The 18550-nt window shown below is 45.3% G+C and overlaps 1 protein-coding gene across 1 annotated transcript in view; it reads right to left on the bottom strand.

The window, feature by feature from the left end:
* LOC135210955 (methylmalonic aciduria type A homolog, mitochondrial-like) overlaps positions 1-18550 on the bottom strand; it is a 70240-nt gene that overhangs the window by 31970 nt on the left and 19720 nt on the right. The window lies entirely within an intron of this gene.

Genomic DNA, 18550 nt, shown 5'->3' with positions numbered 1-18550 from the left:
AGCTATCTCCTGCCATTTTACCCATCCTTCAGTTACTCTCTCTCTTACTGTTCTCATAATTAATTCTTTATAGTCATATGTGTTCTCAAGGTAACTCTAGAACAAATCATGTGATTTGGCTACCCAGTTTTTGTCCAAAGCACTGACAATAGTGTAGAAACATTGAGATATTTAGTTGGTATAATTTAGTAATACAATAGTTGCTGATTCTATGACCTTTAGTTAATACAGTACTTGCTGATTTTATGACCATCTAAAAAAAAACAGAACAACTCTGAAAAAATTCAAGTACTAGTGAATGAAAAATTACCCTTGCTATGAATGGCACAGGTTCGGAGATCGAGAAGGTTGGTGTAACTGCCTGTTGAGTTTGGGATTACTTAACACAGTAACCAGCACTTCGATGATGGGCTGTTATTTTCTCGCCCTGCCCACCTTTTTAGATGCTCTTCGGGAGGAAACTATCTTCTCCATTTACACTTTAATGTATTTTTACATAGAAATATATTTTTTAATATATAACTGTGGATTTTTTAACAATAAATCTCATTACTTACCAGATATGACCAGATCCAGAAAAATACAAATATTATGTGCTTAACAAAATAAAGTACTAATCTGGTAAATGCAAAGCCATAGTAGATGCTGCAACAAAAGCCTGATGATTTCCTGCTTAACCCCATAAAAGTTTAATTCTGTATTCCAGGGTAAAGGACCTGTCATGCCTCACTTTGTGAGCACCTGAGCCTGTCACTGTTTATTTCTGCCTCATAAAGATTCTGCATTCACATCAAACAAATATTTTGTGCATGTGTTTCTGCAATTATATGTTAATGTAATGTAATTACATAAAGTGAAAGTTAAATTTAGATTTTTAAAAAATGTGTTATTTAAAATGAAAGCATCATTCTTTGTTCACCTTGTGAGCACATGCTCTGAAATTCTAAGGTGTTTGATTCAATACAGTGTAACTGTAATTACTCATGTACAGTACATATACATAATGTAAAGAATACTACTATATGTAAAGTATACACATTATTGTCATTCTGAGTCATACTTCAAAACAATAATTATGGTGAATTCTCTTGAAAATGACTGTGTACATCATCAATGCTCATCTTTTGAGCTCTTAAAATTCTAAGTTGTGTGTGAAAAAAGACCAGTTATTCATATGTGTTCTACAAAACAGGCAATAATTGTTAAACGCTCGAAGCAACACATAATGTGCAAAACATTCAAGTCATTGCGTCCCTCTTAATTTAAATTGCAAGCCTGTTGTATTCAAGGTAAGATTACACACACACACACACAATTACTGTAATGCAACTCTCTCTCAAGAGATATTTACCCTAGAAATAATAGATTAAGGATTTGCGCAGCGACACGGAGCTGAGCCCAGAATGGGAGATTTCAATACAGCAGTACATTGGGACACAATGATCACATCAAATGTAGAAGGAAAGAGACTTTTAGATTTGTAAAAAAATGATAGTTAGTATACAATAAAGTTTTGTACATACTTACCTGGCAGATATATACGTACTTAGCTTACGTCTCTGACGTCACGACAGAATTCAAAACTCGCGGCACACGCGACAGGTAGGTCAGGTGATCTACCTTACCCGCCGCTGGGTGGCGGGTGTATGAACCAATCCTACTTTCTAGTCAGATTTTCTCTTCCATCTGTCTCCTGAGGGGAAGCTGGGCGGGCCATCAATCGTATATATCTGCCAGGTAAGTATGTACAAAACTTTATTGTATACTAACAATATCATTTTTGTACATGAACTTTCCTGTCAGATATATACTTAGCTGATTGACACCCTTGGTGGAGGGTAAGAGACAGCTCAATAACATAGAAAAGGGAAACAACACATGTTGTAGGATATAAAAAACCTTGGTTCTTACCTGTTTAGGCAGGAGACTTCATAGTTACTGTCTATTAGTCTGCGTTGCCTGAAGAGCTACAGCGAGGGTGTGACCTACAGCTGAAAAGACTCTTTGGGTCTACCAAAGGGATTTGTTATCACTTACTTGGTAGAATCCAAGTAGGATCTTGTCAAAGGGGATTCGCCCGCTTATATGACAAAACCTGTCCACTACCATTGCAAGGAGCTCAAACACCAACTCGATCACCTAACCAATCTAATTGTTGTTAGAAATACGACATGAAAGAGATGCCTACCCGCATCCTCTTCCATACAACCATAAAAACACAATAACAAAAAAAAAAAAAGGGAAATAACTACAAAGGATATGCTTCAGCTCCCTGCCCCAGCACTGAATCCGCCGATAGGTATGGGCCTAACGCGAAGCACTTATCATACGTAATTTTCACGTCTCTCACGTAGTGGTTGGCGAAGACCGAGTTGCATCTCCAGAAAGTCGCTTTCATGAGATTCTGTAGCGACATATTCTTCTTGAAAGCCAAGGACGTGGTGGTGGCCCTAACTTCATGAGCCTTGACTTTAAGAAGCTTAAATTGATCTTGATCGCATGCAACATGGGCTTCCTTTACAATGCTTCTAATAAAGAACGCCAGAGCATTTTTTGACAATGGCTTGCTGGGATCTCTTACAGAACACCAGAGGTTGTCCATATTGCCCTTAAGTTTTTTCTTTCTATGAAGATAAAACTTAAGGCTTCTTACCGGGCAAAGAGTCCTCTCAGATTCTTCTCCTACAAGGGAGGATAAGCCTTGCACCTCAAAACTCCTGGGCCAAGGAGTGGAGGGGTTCTCGTTCTTGGCTAAGAATGAAGGAAGGAAGGAACAAATCACAGAATCTCCTTTGAATCCCACATTTTCTTCTAAAGCTTGTAGTTCACTTACTCTTTTGGCGGACGCCAAAGCCATGAGGAACAGGGAGTTCATTGTCAGGTCTCTAAATGAAGCTGACTGAGGTGGTTCGAACCTTGAGGACCTCAGGAAAAGAAGGACCACATCAAGGTTCCAGCTTGGGGTTCTATTCGAGACTTTCTTGGACGTCTCAAAAGACCTTATCAGACCATGAAGATCCTTATCTTCCGAAATGTTCATGCCCCTGTGTCTGAACACTGCGGCTAGCATGCTTCGATAACCTTTTATGGTTGAGACTGCCAGACCACATTTTTCCCTAAGGAAACAGAGGAAGTCTGCGATTTGGGTTACAGAGGTACTGGAAGAGGAAAGCTTCTGGTTCCTGCACCAACGGCGAAACACATCCCACTTCGACTGGTAGACTCTAAGGGTAGAAGGTCTTCTTGCAGTGGCAATAGCCTTTGCAGCCTTTGCCAAAAAACCCTTTGCTCTGACAAGACTCTTGACAGTCTGAATCCAGTCAGATTGAGAGCGGGGAGGTTCTTGTGATACCTGTCAAAGTGGGGTTGTTTGAGCAAATCGATCCTTTGTGGCAGGGATCTTGGAATGTCTACTAACCATTCCAGTACCTCTGTGAACCAGTCTTGGGCGGGCCAGAATGGCGCTATCAGCGTCATCCTTGCCGCTTCTGAGGACGCAAACTTTTTTAGTGTCTCTCCCAGAATCTTGAAGGGAGGGAACGCATAAAGGTCTAGATGTTTCCAGTCTAGCAGAAAAGCATCTATCGCTACTGCCCTTGGGTCTGAGATCGGGGAGCAGTAGATGTCTATCCTCGCGTTCTTGGAGGTAGCGAAGAGATCTATGTGAGGTCTGCCCCACATCTTCCACAGTTCGTGGCACACGTCTGAGTGAAGAGTCCACTCCGAAGGAAGGACTTGATTTCCTGACTCAGGAGGTCTGCCCTGACGTTTCCTTTTCTCCTGTACGAATTTCTGGTGAGGAGTCTTATCCCCCTTACCTCCGACCACAGCAGAAGGTTCCTTGCTGTTTCGTACAGGGAGAAGGAGTGCGTCCCCCCCTGCTTCCTGATGTATGCCAGGGCTGTGGTGTTGTCCGAGTTGATCTGTACTGCTGCATCCCGGACTTGGGGCTCGAAGGCTTTTAAGGCCAGCCAAACTGCCATCAACTCCTTTTTGTTGATGTGCCAGGACACCTGTTCCCCCTCCCATGGTGCCTGACACGTACCTTGATTTCCGAGCGTCACTCCCCAAACCTGTGTCCGAGCGTCGGCTCCCCAACCTGTGTCCGACGACGTCGGAAAACAACACTAGGTTGGGGTTCGGAATGTGTAGGGATAGACCTTCCACAAAGCGAAGAGGGTCTGCCCACCAGAGAAGATCCTTCTATATCTCCTTTGAGATCTTGAAGGAGAACTCTAGATCTTGAGATGAGGACGGCTCCAGTTCTGGTGCAAAAAGAATTTGTAGTGGTCTCAGGTGCAACCTTCCTAGAGAAACGAATTGCTCCAGCGAGGAGAGTGTCCCAACAGACTCATCCAACTCCCATCACGAGTACCATACATCTTTCTCTAGAAAGGTTGTGGACCTTCTCGTAGCATCGAGCTATCCTTTCTGGGGAAGGATACGCCCGAAAATCCGGAGAAACCATCCGAATCCCCAGATAAATCCGTTCTTGGCTGGGGATTAATTGTGATTTCTGGGTGTTCACTAAAAGTCCCAGCGAACTTGCCATAGTCAAAGTCTTTTGTAGGTCCTCCAGACATCTTTCTTTTGACTTGGCTCTGATCAGCCAGTCGTCCAAATAGAGGGAAACCCTCACTCCCTCCAAATGTAGCCATTCTGCTATGTTTTTCATGAGCCCCTAAACACTTGGGGGGCTGTTGATAGGCCGAAGCACAAGGCCCTGAATTGGAAAATCTTTCCTTTCCACATAAACCTCAGAAACTTCCGTGAAGAAGGATGGATAGGCACATGGAAGTAAGCGTCCTGAAGATCTAGGGACACCATCCAGTCCCCTGGGCGAAGAGCAGCCAAAACTGAAGACGTCGTCTCCATGGCGAACTTTCTCTTCTTCACAAAGAAGTTCAGGGCGCTTACATCCAGAACCGGTCTCCATCCTCCTGAGGCTTTTGGAACTAGGAAGAGGCGGTTGTAAAAACCCGCAGAACAAGGCTCTTTCACTAGTTCTATAGCTTCCTTCTCTAGCATTTGCTCTAATGCTAGAGCAAGGGCTTGGTTCATGTAAGGGTCCTTGTACTTGGCCACCAACTCCCTTGGAGTTGTAGTCAAGGGCAGCCTTGATGTGAAGGGAATGAGGTACCACTTCCTGACGATCGAGAGGGACCAGTTGTCCGCCCCCTTCTGAGCCCAGACCTCTGAGAATCTTAGTAGTCTGGCTCCTACTGTAGTCTGGAGGACTTGGAAGCTACTTCTTTGATCTGATCGATCGAGAGAAGGTCATCCCTCTCTTAGGGGGTCTAGTTCCTCTAGTGGAAGAAGATCGGGAGGGAGGACCCCCTCGAAAGGGCTCCTGCCTCGAGGGTGTCTCCTTCTTTGTCTTAGTCTGGAAGGCTGCTCAAGGAATCCTAGCCGACTGCGCCAACATATCTTGAGTGGCCTTCGCCGAGAGGGCTCTCGAGATGTCCTGGATGATCCTCTTCGGGAAGAGCTGGGGCGAGAGCTGCGAATATAGCAGCGAGGCTCTCTGAGCGTGTGATACCCCTTTCGTTAGAAAAGAGCAGTACACCGCCCTCTTCTTGATAACTCCTGCTCCAAAAAGAGAAGCCACCTCGCTTGAACCATCTCTCACTGCCTTGTCCATACAAGTCAGGACACTATGAAGATCATCAGGAGAAAGGGAATCCGGGGATTGAGTCCTCTTAGCTAAAACCCCCAAGGACCAGTCTAAGAAGTTGAAGACTTCCAGGACTCGGAACATTCCCTTCAAAAGGTGGTCAAGCTCATTCATTCCCCACATAGTCTTGGCAGAAAGAAGAGCTGAGCAACAAGAGGAATCCACCAATGAAGAGAAGTCCGAGTCCGCAGAGGAGGGAAGAACCAAGCCCAAAGGTTCTCCCGATTCGTACCAGAAACCCATCTTTCCTGTCAGCTTGGAAGGCGGGAAAGAAAAAACTGTCTTCCCTTTTTCTTCTTTGGAGAGAAGCCAATCCCCAAAACCTCTAAGGGCCTTCTTCATAGAGATGGTAGGTTTCATTTTTACATATGAAGAAGTCTTCGTTGTTTTTGAAGTCGAATACAGCGAAAGAGGAGGAGGAGCAACAGGAGTAAGGGCATCTCCAAACTCTTGTAGAAGCAGGTCCGTAAGTCTCTTGTAGGAAGATACCGAAGAGTCCTTGGTCAATTCCTCATCTGTAGCCTCTTGTTCTTCCTCTACAGAAGAACCATGAATATCCTTAGAAGGGAAGGCCATCTTATCAGAAGAAGAGCGCCTACTAGGAGAGCGCCTACTAGTAGAGTCACGCCTGTCAGGCTCAAGTTCTTGTCCAGGGGGGGGCGGTTGCCTGGAGAAGAGTGTCTGCTTGGAGAAGAGCGCCTGCCAGGCTCTTGGCGCCTGCCACGAGGAGAGAGGCTCTCAGGCGAAGAGCGCCTACTAGTTGAGTAGCGCCTGACAGGCTCTAGGCGCCTGTCCAGGGGAGAGCGCCTGTTTATAGATCGGAACCTACCAGGCTCTTGTCGCTTACCAGGCTCCTGGCGCCTGCCAGATTCTCGGCGCCTGCCAAGAGGAGAGAGGATGTCTGGCGAAGAGCGCCTGCTTGGGGAAAAGCGCCTACCAGGCTCAAGGCGCCTGTCCAGGGGAGAGCGGCTGCCTGGAGAAGAGCGCCTGCTCGGAGAGCGGCGCCTACTAGGCTCCTGGTGCCTGCCAGGCTCTTGGCGCCTGCCAAGAGGAGAGAGGATCTCTGGCGAAGAGCGCCTTCCAGGAGCGTGCATCCTTACAGGCTCTTGGCGCCTGACCACTGGAGAAAAGTGTCTACTCGGGGAGTAACATCTATCAGGGTCTATATCGGCCGAGGAGCGCCTGCGAGGCGCTTGGTACTTCTCCGAAGGAGACAGGAAGTCGACAGGACCTCGCTTAGACTTCTTAACCGGGAGAGATACATCCTTCTTACAGCGAGAACTCCCTGCCAAGGAGTCAGCCAGAGCCGAAATCTGCGCCTGCAAACCCGCTAAAATACGAGCAGGTGATCTCTCGAAAGCCTCAACTGGGGACGAGGCTCAAGGGCGGATAGGAGAGGAGTACTCCTGAGATCTCCGGGGTCTCTTGATGGTTCTCCATGACCCCCGGCACCTGTTAGGGCTGGTTCTGGAACAGGCAGGGGAGCTGAAAAAGAACAATTAATATTTATAATGCTATTGCTAGTATCCTTGTCTTCATTTACCTTAGCAATGAGATTTGCAAAAAGGCTCCTCATACTCAAAGACAACCTATCTTCTAATATCCCAAATAAAACAGGTTCAATATTTTTCCTCCTCTACCTTCTTAGGTTCTGTTGTTTGCCTACGCTTATTCTTAGAAGCTAGTGCCTTCCTATGTTTTAAATAGATATCCATTTGGTCTACCTACCAATCCCTACATTCATCACATCTCTGTTTAATAGTACACTGCCCCTTCCTAGCTAATGCATTACCCCCGGCACCTGTTAGGGCTAGTTCTGGAACAAGCAGGGGAGCAGAAAAAAAAAACCCAGTAGTATTTACAATGCTATTGCTAGTATCCTTGTCTTCAATTATCTTGGCCATGAGATTTGCAAAAAGGCTTGTCATACGTACTCGAAGGCAACCTATTTTCTAATTTCCTAAATAAAACGGATTCAAAATTTTCCTCCTCTGCCTTCTTAGGTTATGTTGTTTGCCTATGCTTATTCTTAGAAGCTAGTACGTACCTACCTTCCTATGTTTTAAATAGATGTTCATTTGGTCTACCGACCACCCTACATTCATCACATCTCTGTTTAATTGTACAATGCCCCTTCCTACAGCTAACGCAAAGAGAATGTCTATCATGTCTGAGTGTACTCATCCGTTTCTTGCAGGCTGTGCAGGAATGGTGGGCTCCTACGTCACCACTGCAGGGCTACTCCAAAGGCGCAGCAGATGAGGCGGACTTCGAAGGGATGGACGAAGGTGCTTCTTTCTGGGGCGTGTCCATATTCAGAAGCAGAGTCAATCCATGTCTTCAACTGTAGGCAAAATCCAACTTGTACAGTCATACCCCTACATACGAAAAATCCAGGTTACGAAGGCAAAGACAAAGATTTTTTTGCTTTTGTGTACGAAAATAATTCAGGTTGCGAAAGGGTGTATGTACTGTAAAGTCAGAGATTTCCCCAGGCTGCCGAGAACAATTTTAAAACTCGCACGCCGCCAACTCAGTAGACTTGCCACCATCCTCCCCCTCTCCCATTGGTTCCTAATGCTAGTCACCGCTGTAAGACTCTGCTCTCCTATTGGTCAGCATCTGTCCCATCATGTATCTATGTAAAGGCATTCCTTGACCATTTTGTTGCGGGAGTGTTATCGTAAACACCTGGAATTCGTTCGTTCACAAAGATTTAGTTTGTTAACGTAAATTCGTGTTAGTGATTTCGCTTTCGTTGTACTATAAGTTACTTTATCTTGTTGTGTGTGAACTTAATTACGGTACTTACATTATTAGCCATAGGTCCCAAGAATGTTGCTGAAGTTCACGGAAAGAAGAGTATGCTTTCTATGGAGACGAAGATGGAGATAATCAAGAAGTGTTAATGTTTTCTTCCATTTTTTAATGTGTTTTGTAAAGTTTAGTGTTAATGTTTTCTGCCATTTTTTAATGTGTTTCGTAAAGTTAAGTGTTCATGTTTTCTGCAATTTGTCCTCCTCCTCTGTCGCCACTTCCGGACATCGCCTCACTTGAAAGGTAAGGTTCCATATTTTACTAAATACGTACCTACATGTACGTACAGTATTTCTTGTACCCTGTACACTAATACACTTTATTTACAAGTACAGTCACGGTTAGGTTAGGTATTGAATGGTCCAAATTGTTGTATTTCATTGTTTATTGGTCAATTTAGCTTTATTATAAAATTTACTGTGGTGTTTTGTAGGGCTTGAAACGAATTAGGCAATTTACATGTAAAACGTAGTTCTAGATACGAAAAAATCAGGCTACGAAGGCCGCTTCAGAACGGATTGATTTCGAGACCTGAGGCACTACTGTAATCCAAAGTCGTCAACAGAAAATATAGGCCAATTTAAGCTGTGAGGGTTACATGGAGTTACAAGGATTAGGATGTCTCAAAGACTTGTTAGTCCATCCGATGAGACATCGTATGCTCACTTATCTGTCTGTAGGAGCAGGTTTTACTGTGCATTCACAGTGTCCTAATGATTTTGTCTAGCTTTATTTTAAACTCTTCCACACTGTTGCTGTTTTACAACTTCTGGTGGCAGCTTATTCCACGACTCACATATGATTTATGTAAAGAAGTTCCCACAATGGGATGAGTTGTATTTCTTCAGTTCTAGTTTCCAACCATTATTTCTTGTCTGGTTTTCATTTAATGTAAATAGGTTACTGTCTACTTTTGTTATGCCGGTCAGTATTTTAAATGTTTCTATAAGTTGTCCTCGCAATTGTTGTGTTTCTAAGCCATGCATGTTCAGGCTCTCTAGTCATCTTTGGTAACCTATTAGCATGATGGATGGAATTAACTTTGTGGCTATTGCTTGTACTCCTTCTAATCTATTTATGTCTTTTCTTAGTGTTGGTGACCAAAACTGTACTGCATATTCAAGATGGGGTCTAACTATTGATGTGTAGAGCTGCAGCACTGTTTCCTTGTAAGAATTTACTTTTCTCTTACTTCTGTTTTTGGCGACAAAATTTAAGCCCTGCTCTTTTACTATCGAGTCTTCGATTAAGATTGTTTCCTCTCCTGCTTCTGAGAGCACAGCAAATCTATTCGTTGTGTCGATTCCTTTTGGGAGACAATTGTGTTTTCTGGCTGCTATCTCTCTTCTACCAACAGCTCTCTTGAATTCATCATTTTTATTATTGTAAGCTTCTTTCTTTGTACCTAGTCTAGTACTTGTTTCTGTTTCATTTCTGGTTCTGGTCTTACGCAACTGTTTTCCAATCTCTACTATACTCTCTCTATTTTCTACTATGTTGTTGTTCAATTCCTGTATTTTTCTTAAGGTTTGTAACTTCTCTTTGTAGGTCTCCAGTTTCCTTTTCCATCCTGTCTTCTCTTCTCTTGCCTTCAAATTTGTCCTTTGTCAACTCCTTTAGTTCCTTTGCTAATTCTACTTCCCTCCTCAGTTTAGCTATCTTCTGTTCTTGTTGACAGGAGAGACAGACACTGAGAGTACCTAGCTTTGATGAGCATGCCTCTTTGTAGTCTACGCACCTCTTGTTAACACTGCATTTTGCATGTGTGCTTTAACTTTAACTTTTCTTGAGTCATCTTTGTGTCTTGGTTTCAATATTTAGAGAAACGAAACGGGCAATGAACCGGGAAAAGGCCAAGAGAGGAAAACAAAACTCTCCCCCAGGCGGTTAAGAAAGACTGGCGAAGATGATAGGTGTTTGACCACTCTTCACCCGATCTACGCATGCATTACCAGATATCACAAATTCCTTGCTTTCATCTGCTTTTTAACCGGATCCAGCTAGGCGCTAGAAATTATCCTATTGTTAAGACCGAGGGTTTTTAGCTATGAAAAATGATATTGTTATTGTACAATAAAGTTTTATACATACTTACCTGGCAGATATATACTTAGCTATAGACTCCGTCGTCCCCGACAGAAATTCAAATTTCGCGGCACACGCTACAGGTAGGTCAGGTGATCTACCGGCCTGCCGCTGGGTGGCAGGAATAGGAACCATTACCGTTCTAGAACCAGATTTTCTCTTCCAACTGTCTCCTGAGGGGAGGCTGGGTGGGCCATTTAATCGTATATATCTGCCAGGTAAGTATGTATGAAACTTTATTGTACAATAACAATATCATTTTCATACATTCAACTTCCCTGTCAGATATATACTTAGCTGATTGGCACCTTTGGCGGAGGGTAAGAGACAGCTAATTACTGATTAGACAGGTAAACAACATACGTTGCAGGTAATAAAATAAAAATACCCTGGTTCCTACCTGTTTTGGCGTAAGATTTCATAGCTACTGCTTAGAAGTCTGCTTCGCCTCAAGAGCCTCAGCGAGGATGTGACCTATGGCTAAGAGCTCTTGTGAGGACTGTCGATGGGGTCTTTTCCACTTACTCGACAGAACCTGATGGCCTTTGTCAATGGGGTCCTATCCACTTACATGACAATACACCTATGCCTAATGGCATAACAAAGGAGTACAAGACTGATCCCGATCACCCGATCCTAACCGTGGATTAGTACTAAGATTGAAAGGAGTTATCCCCAACCACCTTTCAAACAACCTTAAAATTCAACATCAAACTATTTTAAAATTAAAATCAAACAAAAATTAAAGAAAATTTAAGGATCAGTCTTATCTCCTTCACCCAGCACTGTATCCGCTGATACATACGGACCCAGAGAGAAGCATTTCTCGAATGTTACCCTAACATCTTTTAAATAATGGGAGGCAAACACTGAGTTGCACCTCCAGTACGTAGCTGCTAAGATGTATTTCATTGACATGTTCTTGTTGAAAGATATCGATGTAGCAACTGCACGTACCTCGTGCACTTTAACTCTCAATGCTGCAAAGGATTCACTTTTGCATTTCATGTGTGCCTCAGTTATCACGTTTCTAACAAAAAAGGCTAAGGCATTTCTCGACATTGGTCTCTTAGGGTCCTTAACCGCACACCAGAGACTCTGATTGCAACCTTGTAGCTGTTTCTTCTTCTGCAAGTAGAATTTTAAGGCTCTAACCGGACATAATGAGCTCTCAAGTTCCTTTCCCACAAGTTGAGAAAGCCCTTTAACTTCAAAACTCCTGGGCCAAGGTCTCGAAAGATTTTCATTCTTTGCTAAAAACAAAGGACGGAAAGATACCACTGCAGAGTCTCCTCTAAAGCCCACTCTCGAGTCTAGAGCCTGCAATTCGCTGACTCTTTTGGCAGTAGCGAGAGCCATCAGAAAAATACATTTCCTCATAATGTCTCTGAAGGATGCTTGATTAGGAGGCTCGAACTTCTCTGATGTGAGGTATTTAAGAACCACATCTAGGTTCCAGCTAGGGGCAAGTGAAGTCTTCGATTTTGACGTTTCAAATGATCGTATCAAGTCATGAAGGTCTTCGTTATCCTCTATGTTCAGGCCCCTGTTCCTGAACACAGCAGATAACATGCTCCTATACCCCTTTATCGTAGATACCGCCAATTGAGAGACCTCTCTCAAATATAGCAGGAAATCGGCAATTTCGGTCACAGACGTATCAGAGGAGGACAGCTTCTTCACCTTGCACCATCTACGGAAGACTTCCCACTTCGATTGGTAGATCCGCATGGTAGAGGATCTTCATGCTCTCGCAATTGCTTTTGCAGCTTTGCGAGAAAAGCCTCTCGCTCTAACCAATCTTTCAATAGTCGAAAGGCAGTCAGGGCGAGAGCGTGGATGTTTTTGTGATACCTCTGAGCAGATCTGTCCTTTCGGGAAGAGATCTGGGGAAGTCCACCGTCCATTCCAGTACCTCTGTGAACCATTCTCGAGCGGGCCAAAAGAGAGCGATTAATGTCATCCTCGTTCCTTTCGAGGACACGAACTTTCTTATCACTTCCCCCAGTATCTTGAACGGGGGAAAAGCGTATGCATCTATGCCCGACCAATCCATGAGCAGGGCATCGATTGCTAGGGCTCTGGGATCCTCCCCTAAAGAGCAGAAGTTCTCCATCCTTCTGGAAAGGAACGTCGCAAACAGATCTACTTGAGGTTTCCCCCATAGAGACCACAGCTTCTGGCAGACTTCTGAATGAAGGGTCCATTCTGTAGGAAGGACCTGGTTCTTCCTGCTCAATCTGTCTGCCCTTATATTCCTTCCTCCTTGAACGAATCTTGTCAGGAGTACTGTCTTTCGTTCCTCCGCCCAAATTAATAGAGCTCTTGCTAACTCGTAAAGGGAGAAAGAGTGTGTCCCCCCCTGCTTTCTGATATATGCCAGAGCCGTGGTGTTGTCCGAGTTGACCTGGACCACCACGCCTCTGACATCCTCTTCGAAATGCCTCAGAGCCAAATGAATGGCTAGAAGCTCTTTCGCATTTATATGCCAGGACATCTGTTCTCTCGTCCAGATGCCTGACACTTCCTTCGTCCCTAGTGTTGCTCCCCATCCTGTTTCCGAGGCATCGGAGAACAATACTAGGCGAGGGTTCTGCAGAGACAAGTACACTCCCTCGTTCTTTTTCAGAGGTTCTAACCACCATCGTAAGTGGTTCTTGATGTTTTGCTGTAGAGGAAAGGAATCTGCCAGTTCTCCTGTCTTCCTGTTCCACATTCTCCTCAGGTAGAACTGCAGAGGTCTCATGTGCAGCCTCCCTAGAGAAATGAACTGCTCTAGCGACAAAAGGGTGCCCAGAAGACTGAGCCATTCCCTCGCCGAGCTTCGCTCTTTCTCTAGGAAGGCCGAGATCTTCTCCAATCCTCGCACAATCCTTTCTTGGGATGGAAATGCTCAAAAACCCCGAGAATCCATCCGAATCCCCAGATAGACAATGTCCTGGCTGGGGATCGTCTGAGATTTCTCGAGGTTCACGAGCAATCCTAGAGATTTGACTAGATCCAGAGTTGTTTCCAAGTCCTCCAAACACTGCTGTCTTGACTGCGCTCTTATGAGCCAGTCGTCCAAGTAGAGTGATATTCTCACCCCCTTCAGATGTAGCCATCTTGCTACGTTCCTCATCAATGCTGTAAACACCTGAGGAGCCGTCGAGAGGCCAAAGCACAAAGCCCTGAATTGGTAAATCCTTCCCTGCACCATGAATCGAAGATATTTTCTCGATGAAGTATGCAGGGGGACGTGAAAGTAAGCGTCCTGAAGGTCGAGGGAGACCATCCAATCTCCAGGACGCAGAGCCGCAAGGACCGAGTTGGAAGTCTCCATGGAGGACTTTGTCTTCTCCACGAAGCGGTTCAATGCACTCACGTCCAGCACAGGCCTCCACCCTCCCGAAGCTTTTGGCACTAAGAAAAGGCGATTGTAAAAGCCCGGGAGTGAGGATCCTGCACTTGTCTCGATGGCCTCCTTCTCCAACATTTGCTGTACTAAACCCAACAGGGATTCCCTTTTTGCAGGATCTTTGTACCTCGCTGACAGCTCCCTCGGTGTCGTCGTCAATGGAGGTCTGTCTCTGAAGGGGATGAGATATCCTTTCTTGAGTACTTCCAGAGACCAAGAATCTACTTGCCTCGAGGCCCACGCTTCTGAAAACTTCAGTAGCCTGGCCCCCACTGGTGCTTGGAGGACTGGTATCTCACTTGGACTTCTTCATCGCTCTAATGGAAGAAGACCTTCCTCTTCTTTCCACTCTATGGGGCTCGGCCTGATGAGCTCCCTCGAAAGGGCGGCTGAGCACTTCTTGGCTCCCTCTTCGTGGCAGGAACAGCTGGTCTTGACTTTTTAGCTGATTGTACAAGCAAGTCTTGTGTTGCCTTCTCAGTCAGCGAGTGAGAAATATCCCTCACTTAACTGAGAAGGGAACAGCTGTTTAGACAGAGGGGCGTATAAGAGAGACGCCCTCTGAACTGGAGAGACTGCTTTCGTTAAAAATGAGCTAAAGACAGCTCTCTTCTTTAGAATTCCTGCCCCGAAAAGGGATGCCACTTCTGCTGATCCATCTTGCACTGCCTTATCCATACAGGCGAGCACACTATGCAGGACTTCGGGTTCCAAGAAATCGGGGTCTTGCGTCTTCTTGGCCAAAGCCCCAAGGGACCAGTCTAGGAAGTTAAAAACTTCAAAGACATAGAATACTCCCTTGAGGAGATGGTCCATTTCCGACATAGTCCAGCTTGTCTTAGCAGATGGAAGCGCGTGTCTTCTTGCCGAGTCCACCAAGGTCGAGAAGTCTGCGTCTGCAGAAGCGGGAAGAGCGAGTCCCATTGCTTCCCCCGTGTTATACCAAAATCCCTCTCCTTCCCGATAGTCTGGAAGGGGGACAGGTAAACACAGTCTTCCCCGCCTCCTCCTTGGATTTAAGCCAATTCCCGAAAGCCTGCAAAGCCCTCTTCATTGAGATGGTAGGCTGCATCTTCAAAAAAGAGGAAGACATTGAAGTCTTCGTGCTTGAGAATAAAGACCGAGGAGAAGGAGGGGCAGCAGGACTCAGAGACTCTCCAAATTCTTTCAATAAGAGGGCTGCCAAGGTCTTATAGTCCAAAAGACCTGCCCCCTTATTTGCTTCCGAGTCCAAAACATCTTCCAAATCTTGAGTAGTGACACTAGGAGAAGAGTGCGCAACCGGAGGAGGACTCCTCTCTAAGCAAGGTGAGGGGCTCTTAGCAATACCGACTCTAACCTGACAAGGGCTACGGCCGCCTGTGCGACGTCTTGAGTCCCTGCCAGGAGAAGGCCAATCTTGCCCTTTGCCTTTACTTGCATTAAGACTATCCTGATAAGGACGACGGCCGCCTGTGCGACAACTAACGTCCCTATCAGGAGAAGGTCTTGAATGTTTAAAACCTCTCACAGAATCAGCCACATCCTGACAAGGGCTACGGCCACCTGTGCAACGTCTAGAGACCCTGTCAGGCGAAAACTGATCCTGCGAGAAGTTCCAAAGAGGAGCCTCTTGGTCCGCTTCTAGCTCCATGTCCGATGAAGATGGAGATCTTGGTTCATGGCGCCTGGCGCCTGGTTGACACCTGGCGCTTGGAAGGTGTATCAATCCTGGACAGTCTATCATGGCTGGTAGTCGCCTCAGGCGCCAGGCGCCTGGAAGGAGCCTCAGGCGCCAGGCGCCTGGCAGGCGTCTCAGGCGCCAGGAGCCCGGACGGAGACTCAGGCGCCTGGCGCCTGGTAGGAGTTTCAGGCGCCTCATGCGCCTTTCTGTATTTATGGATACTTGTAGAATCCTCCCGCCTCGTAGGCGTTTTGCACCTGGCAGGCGCCTCGTCTGAGCTGTCAGAGACTTCCACCGGACGGAATTTCTTAACGGGAAGGAAGCGATCCTTTCTCCTGGGAGGATCCTTCTTCAAAACTCCCACCAACGAAGATATCTGCTGTTGCATTTCCCTCAGGATTTTAGTAGCTGCGTCTTCTTTCTCCGTATCCGATCTAGGGGAAGGAGGATTTGATGAATACAGTGGTCCCCCCGTATTCGCGGGGGATGCGTACCAGACCCCCCCCGCGAATAGTTAGAATCCGCGAATGTTTGGAACCCCTATAAAAACGCTAAAAACAGCCTATTTTGTTAGTTAAAACTCAAGAAAAACCACTAAAAATTTTCATACTTGGTTTTTTTAATAGTTTTATCACAAAAAGTACATTTTATGATGAAATTGATAACAAAAACCAGGAATTTGTGGATATTTCTCCTAAAAAAATACCGCGAATGCGCGAATTTTCCGCAAATAATGCAGGGAAACGTTCCCGAGAGAAATCTGCGAATGAGTGAGTCCGCGAATCCGGAGAACGCGAATACGGGGGGTCCACTGTATATCTCCTTCCTCTTCTTTTCCAGCGGATATTCTTCCGGGACATCTTCCGGGCTGATGAAGAAAAACACTGTTTTAGGATGCCCTTCCAACGGCTATCCTTGGCAGTCTGGGATGCAACTACAGAACCTGCCGAGGGGACGCCTGACCGGTGGGGATTCTCTGAAACCTCCCTGCGGCTTTCGACATTCCTTCTCCTCTGGGCTTGGGAGCTTGGAAGAGGTCTAGACCTGGGAGCGAGACAGAGCCGATCAGATGCACCCTCCACTTCACTGGGAACACTTTCACTTTGCTTACCTTCTAAATCCTTCAATTTGCGTTCCATCTTCAAAAGGGAAGCTTTCAAATCTGCAATTTCCGATGTTGAACTTGCAGAATCAGATAATTGAGAAGGTAAAGCTGTATGGGAGGAAGCAATTACATTAGAGATAGGCACTAGACTACTAACTGGCTCGTTAGAGACTGACCTACTCAAACTTTTGGAAGAGGCTTTTCTAGCCCTATCCCTTTCCAATTTTCTTAAATATGAATTAAGAACCTTCCATTCCTACTCATTTAAATTCTTACATTCATCACATGTATTCGATTGTGAACATTCATTCCCTCTACATCTCTAACAAGTAGTGTGAGGGTCTACCGAAGCTTTCGGTAGTCTCACATTACAACTTTCATCCACACACACTCTGAACGAAAAACTAGAGTCAGACATTCTGAGAAAAATCCAAATCCAAATCCAAATCCAAAAAACAGTCCACAAAAGCGTATGCCAGGCCAGAGATCCAATACGTCACCAAAATATCAGTCTAGAAGATCAACGGCAATGAAACACGAAAGTCAAAGTCAGGAGGAACTAGCAACGATGTTACTAGTACCGGCGACAGAGAAAATCTGGTTCTAGAATGGTAATGGTTCCTATTCCTGCCACCCAGTGGCAGGCCGGTAGATCACCTGACCTACCTGTAGCGTGTGCCGCGAAATTCGAATTTCTGTCGGGGACGACGGAGTCTATAGCTAAGTATATATCTGACAGGGAAGTTGAATGTATGAAAATACAAATTGTATTAGAAAATTTGTCATTTCAATTCATTATTCTTTCCATTGTGACCAGTTGACAAGGAAAAAGGAGGGGTGGTTGAGTACTCCCACAGTCGCCCCATCCGCTTATCCATGGACAGTTTTCCATAGTTCGTCGCCAGGATACCTTTTATCGCTGCCACACTAACATATGGTCTCGCTGTTGTTAGACGATCCCAAACGTGTCGCAGCTCCCAACTGAGCAACACAATTAGCCTAAGCAAATTATTTTTCACCAGGAGTGAACAGCAGCATCCCTTAAATTACTAAACTCCCAACAGTCATGAACAGCCAGAATCTTATGACCTGAATGCTTCTCCACCAACCATGAAAATCCCCAAGGAATGGCCACACCATCAGGGCCCATGGGTAGGAAGTTCCATAATCAATGTCACAGAAGCTCGTCTGGGGTTTTTAGTTGGCTAGGACTCCAACAAGGAACAAAATCTCCACAACCTCAGAGCAATTTATCCTTCATTCACAGGGTAGTGGTTGCAGGGGTGGTCATTCATTACACGAAGGAGTGAGCTTAATGGGGCACAATAGCAACACTCCATTTCTGCATCCCCAATTGCCCCAGGATCCCTTCAATCCTGGTCTTTGGAAACCTGCAAGCATCTACCCTGCGTTATTTAAAGAGGTTTCAAAGCCTCTGTTCTGACGCATGAGGTAGCTGTCAGCTCCTTACATTAATCTTATGTCTAAGTTTTATATATACTTTTTTTTTTTTAAAAGATGTACAAGGAAGAAATCCTTGCGGTCACAAGGTAAAATAAATCAGAGAGAGAGTGGAATGGTAAGGTGGTAGAAAGGTGGTTTGAAGGGAAGTAAAGTAGAAGATTTAAAAGAGGTCGCAGCTCAGGGCTGAAGGAATGCTGCAAAAAACACCTTAATTATTGCCTACTGTGCACCAGAAAAGTCACACTGCAGGCATTACTCCCCGGGCTACAAGACCAAACAGTTTGCTTGTACCAGGATACGTCCTGTCAGACAAGCGAACAAGAAGCAATTGAGTTGGCCGGCCTC

The sequence above is a fragment of the Macrobrachium nipponense genome, chromosome 4 (assembly GCF_015104395.2).
Source record: "Macrobrachium nipponense isolate FS-2020 chromosome 4, ASM1510439v2, whole genome shotgun sequence".
NCBI lineage: Eukaryota > Metazoa > Arthropoda > Malacostraca > Decapoda > Palaemonidae > Macrobrachium > Macrobrachium nipponense.
This window is presented reverse-complemented; position numbering and strand designations above follow the sequence as displayed.